The sequence below is a fragment of the Carlito syrichta genome, unplaced genomic scaffold (assembly GCF_000164805.1).
Source record: "Carlito syrichta isolate Samal-C Ts95f unplaced genomic scaffold, Tarsius_syrichta-2.0.1 Scaffold288163, whole genome shotgun sequence".
Classification (NCBI taxonomy): Eukaryota; Metazoa; Chordata; class Mammalia; order Primates; family Tarsiidae; genus Carlito; species Carlito syrichta.
Genome location: NW_007232259.1, coordinates 98,872 through 106,705, shown reverse-complemented (window position 1 = coordinate 106,705; position 7,834 = coordinate 98,872). Strand labels below are relative to the sequence as shown.

At 38.1% G+C, this 7,834-nt stretch overlaps 1 pseudogene; it reads left to right on the top strand.

Annotated features, from left to right (window-relative positions):
• Window positions 1-404: 404 nt before the first annotated feature.
• On the top strand, window positions 405-3,618 carry LOC103255476 (annotated as a pseudogene).
• The last annotated feature ends 4,216 nt before the right edge of the window (window positions 3,619-7,834 follow it).

Below are 7,834 nucleotides of genomic sequence, written 5' to 3'. Positions count from 1 at the left end.
GGCGGGGGAACAGCTTGTTCCTTTCCAAGCTGTTAGAAAAATTAATTTCCTTGCAGCTGTATGGCTGAGTGCCCTGGCTTTTTATTGGCTGTTGACTGGAGGTGGCTCTCATCTTCTGGCGGCCTTCTGCGTGACCATTTTCATAGGTGTTCATAACACAGCTGTTGGCTTCTTGAAAGGAAGCAGGAGTCACCCACACTAATGTGCTAGGACGCAGTTTCATATAATATAACCTCATCAAAGGCATGACATTTCACCACTTTTGCTGTGATCTATTGGTTAAAAGCAAGCCACAGATCTACCCATGCTCAAGAGGAGGGCTCCTCTAGGGACATGGATTATTGCAGATCACCTTAGGGTGTTTTTGCCATACTCACTTGACAAAAGTTCTCACAGGGCTGCCGATGAAGGTTAGAAAAGCACAGCCCAGAGCACAGCAGACATAGCTCCTACCACAGCTGTTAGTTTCAGTGGCCATTTTCCTCTCCCATCTATGAAGTGAGGAGGATGGTATTTGTCTACTTTGCTGGGGCAGGGTGACAATTTGGCCATAAAATGCTTTGATACCCAGGATAAAAAGCTCCTTATAAAGTCAAAGTATGTTTTTTCTCCAAAAAGAAAAATATAGAAAAAAGTCATCTGTTGCTAGGGAAACCATAACCTTTCACTAGGCTTATTTAGAAAAAAGTCATATTCAAGACTCTTCACTGTAGGAGCAGAGATTGTGCTTTATGTTGGTGGGAATAAACAACGAAGGAAAATATCATTCTTCTAAAAAAAAAAATCCATTATCTTGTGTCTTGCTAAAAATATTTTATTCTCCAGGGTTCAATCTGAAATTCACAGTTTCTCCCCCCTGCCATTTTTATATTGCTTGCATATGAAATTTCCTTTGAAGTTGGCAGAATATTTGGGTCTGGGCAAAACATGAGAGGCTGAAGGGATTCTGGGCAAGCTAACAAAATCCATTCCATCATGCCATGAGAGAGGCTATGGATCTCTCCATTCTGGCCACATTGCAACTGGGCACTAGTCAAGAAAGAGTTTCAGGACCATTGCTTTGTTAAACTCTGATGTGTCCATATGGCTCTTTGAGATATGGCTGCCATGTTTTTTGACTTTGGCCCCCTCCCTTACCTTGGGAAGGTGAATTGATCTCTCTTTCTTTATTCACCATTGCCTTGCTAAGCTGTGGTCTGGCCATGTTTTCCCAAGCTTTGGTACCCTCCCTTACCTTGGGGAGGTGAGTCTCCTCTCTCTTCTCTCTAATTTACTTTCTAAATAAACTATGTTTTCCAATCTAAAATAAAGAGTTTCAAAACATTTATTTTTTCTTGAATATTCTTTCACACTTAGTAAGTCAGCAGATTTCTTATATTATTGCTTAAATGGTCACGTTTGTACAGATATTGTGGTTCAACTCAAGACAGTTTTATTTTCAGGAGTCTGCAATTTTAGCTACAATGGTTTGATGTAGTTTGACTCTAAAGACTACCTTTACAAACCCTTTGGCTCCAAGTTTTTTTCTTTGTCATTTAGTAGAATGCTTGCTCTTCTAGCATCCTGGTGAGCAGGGTCATGAGCACAGGTCTCCAATCTACTCCACCAGACCACTGCCATCTCCTAAGGAATTATTATTTATAATCTCTTCAGGGATATTTTATTTGCAAAAGTGTGAGGGAGGGCCAAGATGGACAACTGAAGATATTGTACGATTGCTGCTCTCAGCAACAGAAACTCATATGGAAGAGTAGTCCTAGGGCATTGAGAGTCAACCTGAAAACTCAAACTGAGGTTTATCAAACTGTTACCTGGAGACATAGGAACAGACAATTCTAAGCCCTGGATATCCTTAGAAGCAGCCCAATATGAGGTTGGGAAAGTACCTTTGGAGATAGAAGGTGTGAGTGGAAACAATAGCTTTACTTCTCTACACACCTCACAAAAGCCTTTGCAGTCTCAACCAAGGAGGAGAAAATTCTAAAGGGAGCTAGAGAGAAAGGGACAGACCACCTACTAAGGAAGAACCATCAGAACTGCAGCAGACTTCAAAACAGAAATCCTACAAACCAGAAGGGACTACAGTCTCATCTTTAACATTCTTAAAGAAAAGTAATTCCAGCCAAGAGTTACCTACCCCACCAAACTAAGCTTCATTAATGAAGGAGAATTAAAATCCTTCCCAGACATCCAGTTTCTAAGAAAATATGCACCTTCAGACCAGTCCTACAGGAGATACTTAAGAAAGTTCTAAGCACAGAATCAAAATAATGATCCCATTCAATGCAAAAACATAGGCAAAAAGAGTTTACAGACCATACAAATCAACCACAAAACCTAAAAAGCATAGCCACCTCTTAATAGCAATACTACAGGAACTAACATTCACATATTACTAATTAACCATGAATGGACTAAATGCACCACTCAAAAGTCTTAGGGTGGAAAATTCGATAAAGAAGTAAAATCTATCCTTCTGCCGCCTTCAGGAAACCCATCTCATTGCAAATGACAGGTTCAAGGTAAAGAACTGGAGAAAGATCTTCCAGGCAAATGGAAAATAAACAAGAGCAGGAATAGTTATTCTTATATCATATAAAAACGTTTTGGCTTTAAACCAATAAACATTTAAAAGGACACTGAAGGAAATTACATAATGATAAAAGGTCAATCCACCAGAGGGGAGTATTCATTTTGAATATATATGCACCCAATATAGGAGCACCCAGATTTATAAATCAATTGCTAATTAAACTAAGAGAGGACATAGGCAGCCATACAATTATAGTTAGTGACTTTAATATCATGTTTACTGCCTTACACAGATCATTGGGGCAAGAAAATTAATAAGGAAATCTAGAATCTTAACTTGACACTTGATCAGTTGGACCTAGTAAACATCTACAGAGCAGTTCACCAAACAAACACAAGATATACATTCTTATCAGCACATGGAACATACTTCAAAATTTGCCACATACTCAAACATAATTCAAGTGAACAAATTTCAAGAGCTCAAACATCTTCTCAGATCACAGTGGAATGAAAATAATTATCATCACCAACAGAAACCCATCAAAACACACAAACACATGGAAATTAAACATGTTTTAAAATGGCTTTTGAGCTAACATGGAAATCAAGCCAGAAATAAAAAGATTTCTACTCTTTCTTGACTCCATCTTTGCATATCAGCAGTCACAGCCATGGTTCAGTCACCACCAGCAGCTCTTTGTCTGTGCCCAGGAGCTACACACCCTTGAGGTGACCAGCCGGAAGACAGTCACCCAGATCAAGACTCAAGTAGCTGCGCTGGAGGGCATTGCCCCGGAAGATCAAGTTTTGCTCCTGGCAGGAACACCCCTGGAGGATGAGGCCACCCTCGGCTAGTATGAGATGGAAGCCCTGGCCACTCTGGAAGTGGCCGGCCTCATGCTTGGAGGTAAAGTCCATGGTTCCCTTGCCCATGCTGGGGAAGTGAGAGGTCAGACTCCTAAGGTGGCCAAACAAGAGAAGAAGAAGAAGAAAGGCCGGGCCAAGTGTAGAACACAGTACAACCAGCATTTCATCAATATTGTGCCCACCCTTGGCAAGAAGGGTCCCAAAGGCAACTCCTAAGTCCTTTGTGATCCTGGCTTTCTCCATTAAAGCAACTTAGCCCAGTCAAAAATAAATAAATAAATAAATAAATAAATAAATAAATAAATAAGTGAAAGATTTCTAGAAATAAAAGCAAAGGCACAACACACCAAAACCCTCTGCATACATGAAAGCAGTGGTGAAAGGAAAGCTTATAGCATTGCACACATATTCAGAAAATAAAAGGATATTAAGTGAACAGTCTTACATCACCTAAAGCAGCTGGAAAGACTAGAGGACTCTAATCCCAGAATTAGAATTAAAATAGAAACCATTAAAATAAAGTCACAGCTTAATGAAATAGAGCTCAAAAAATCACACAAAGGATCAACAAGACAAAAAGTTGGTTCTTTGAAAGGATAAATAAGCTTGATAGACCCCTAATCAGATTAACAAAAATAAGAGAGAGAAAATTTGAATAAACACAATTAGAAACAAAAAAGATGATGTTACAACTGACCCTAAAGAAATAAAAAATATTAGCAGAGATTATTACAGACATCTGCATGTGAATAAACTAGAAAATCTGGAGGAAATGGAGGAATTCCTGGTATCACATAACCTCCGAATATTGAAAAAGGAAGAAATTGAAACCCTACGCAGATCAGTCAAAATCCAAAAAATCAACTCAGTAATAAGAAACCTTCCCACTAAGAAAAAAAGCCCTGGGTCATATGGTTTCTCAACTGAATTCTACAAGCTGTACAAGGAAGAGTGATACCAATCCTACAGAAGGTGTTTCAAGTAATCAAGAAGGAAAGAATTCTTCCAGTTTATTCTATGAAGTCAATATCCTGATACCACAAAATGACATGGACTCAACAAGGAAAGATAACTGCAAGTTGACTTCCTTGATGAATGCAGATGCAAAAATCTGAAACTAGATTCTGCAAATAGTATCCATCAGCACATTTCAAGGATCATCACTCATGTCCAGGTAGGTTTAATTTCTGGGATGCAAGACTGGTTCAACACATGCAAATCAATAAATGTAATACATCACATAAACAGAAGTAAAACCAAGAACCTCATGGTTGTCTCATTAGATGCAGAGAAAGTGTTCAATGAAATTCAACAACCTTTCTTGATTAAAACCCCTCAAACACCTAAGCATCAAAGGAAAATTCCTCAAAATAATAAGATCCATTTGTGACAAATCTGCAGCTAAGACCATAATGAGCAGAAGATAGAAGTATTCCCCCTAATAAGTGGAACAAGACAAACATCTCCCCTCTCACCCAAATGGTGCTGGGAAAACTGTCTAACCACATGCAGAAGAATGCAACTGGATCCCTACCTATCACCATATACAAAAACAAAACAAAACAAAACAAAAAACAACTAAAAATGGATCAAGGACTTAAATATAAAACCTCAAACTATAAGAATCTTAGGTGAAAACTTAGGGAACTCCCTCCTGGACATTGAAGTGAGCAGTGAATTCATAGCCAAGTCCTCAAAAACAAATGTAGCAAAAACTAAAATGGTAGGTGGGACCTTATCAAGGTAAAACATTTTTGCACAGTAAAGGAAACCATCAAGAGAGTAAAGAGACAACACATGGAATGGGAAAAAAAATATTTGCAGGCTATGTATCTAACAAAGACCTGATATCCAGGCTCTATAAGGAACTCAAATAGTTGACAAGAAAAAACAAACAAATAAACAAACAAAAAAAACCCCAACCCATTAAGTGGTCAAAAGGCTTGCACAAACACTTCTCAAAGGAAGAGATAAGCAGCCAATACACACATGAAAAAATGCTCAGCTTCACTATCAGAGAAATGAAAATCAAAACCACAATGAGATACCACCTCACAACGCTCAGAATGGCTATCATTAAAAAATAAAAAACAACAGGTGTTGGCAAGGCTGCAGAGAAAAGGAAACTCTTCTGCACTGTTGATGGGAATGTGACTAGTTCAATCTTTGTTGAAAGCAGTGTGGCATTTTCTCAAAGAACTAAAAATTGAGCTACCTTATAACTAAGTAATCTCATTTCTGGGAATATACCCAGAAGAATACAAATTGCTGTACAAAAAAAATACCTGCAAACGTATGTTTATTGCAGTATTATTCACAGTAACTAAAACATGGAACCAACCCAGATGCCCACCAAAAGTGGACTGGATAAAGAAAATGTAGTGCATATACAGGATGGAATACTATGCAGTCATAAAGAAGAACAAAATCATGACCTTTGTAGCAATATAGAAGTAGCCGGAGATCATTATTCAAGTGAGCTTGAAACAAAAAAAATGGGGCCCTAAACACTGAGCACATGAACACAGAGATGAAAACAAACCTGGGCACTGCTAAAGGAGGAGAGAGGAAGAGAGGGATAGATGGAGGGAGGAAAATGAGCACGCACTGCCCATTGAGTACCATGTCCACTACCAGAGGGGAGAGGGCTTGCTAGAAGCCCATACCTCACCTTCATGCATTTTGTTTATGAGCAAATCCTCACATGAATCCCGCAACTCTAAAATAAATAAATAGATAATTCAAAAGAATGTTATACCAATGGGTAATAAAATAAAAAAAGAACATGTGGAGAAAAAGCAGGATGGAACAAAGAGGAGATAATTAAACTAGAGTTTACTGACCTACAGGAATATTGTTAATCATGTTATTTTGTTTTGTGTTTTTTGAGTTGCAGTCTCACTCCGTCACCCAGACTGGAGAGCAGTGGCTGTTCCTGGTCACCGCAGCCTCGACCTGCTGGGCTCCGGCGATCCTTCCACCTCAGCCTTCCAAGTAGCTGGAACTACAGTCATGCACTACCACGCCCAGCTAATTTTTTGATTTATTGTAGAGAAGAGGTCTCATCAAGTTGCCCAGGCGGGTCTTGAACCTGTGGGCTCAGGCAATCCACTCACCTCAGCCTCCCAAGGCGCGGGATTACAGGGCTGAGCCACCGAGCCCGGCTGGCCCTTATAGTTTAAAATGGAAGAGGAAGTATTATTTTGGATCAGTTTTTGTGTGTAATCTCTATGCCACTGATGCTTCTACTGTTAGTTGTTTTTGGGAAAATATTCCAAAGTGCATTTTATGTCTTTTCTTCCTAGGTAAGAAGTTATTTAAGGTGTTCTCATCCACTTCTTCAAAAGGCCCAGTATAGCAAGGGGCTGAGAAAAAGGACATAGACTTAGGAATCTAAGTCGTGCAAAAAACCTCTGCTGAGCAAGCAGATCTCTGAACAGGATTAACATTCAATGTGAACTGTGTATCCTTAACTAATAGAAAGAAAAATTATTATATTTCTTTTAGCTGTCTCAGATGCCCCTTCATATATATCTTTGCTTTGTGTGTCTGGACCCATGCTGATGGAACAATATTTTATTCATTATTTTGAAGCCTAAGTTAAAGCTTATTAATTTGAGCTGTTAAGTTCCCTCTTGGAAAAGTCTCAAATGATTATAACCATAGTTAAAAGTTAAAACTGATCTTATGCTGAGAAATATAAGTTCAATGCAAATAAACAACAGTGAAAATGCATTTTTATTTTGACAGAAAAGTTAAAATGTCAGGTTTAAAACTGGTTTGAATCACTATTTTGTCATAGACGTGTGTATCACACTAAAAGAAGAACTATATGAAATTGGTTTCTAATTATCATTCAACCTCAACAGGATTTAAATTTATAACTTTTTACAGGAAAAAAGACCGCCATTTTAAAGTCTGAATCTGCCCACCAAGGAGATGTTACATAAGGTAATAGTTGCGCATTCCGGGAAATTATGCAGAAAAATTTTATCCAGGAAATATAAAAAGGATAAGGATTTAAAAAAGTAATCATGCCATTGTATGTTCACATTTTTAATATTATTATATTAATAATTGAATATTTTGGCTAGAAGCTAAGAGTGAAAATGCTGATATTCTTCTAATTACAATTTATGGGCAACATTCTATGCTGCTAATAGTAACAGACACCTTGTTGGCATTCAATAGTAAAAGAAAAAAAAGTTAAAACCACTCAGTTTGACATAGTTGCAAACCAATAAGGCATAGCTGGTTTATAAGCTTTTCTTCAAAAGTGAACTTGACAGGTATTCAGAAAAATTCACCACATTCTCTGCCTCATAGGTTTGTATGTTGCTGGGAGATAAAAGGCATCAAAAGGTAAATGAAATGGGAAGTAATAGCAAAAATAATTGGAAACACTTAACTGTGGTTAGCCTATTCTGCCTGT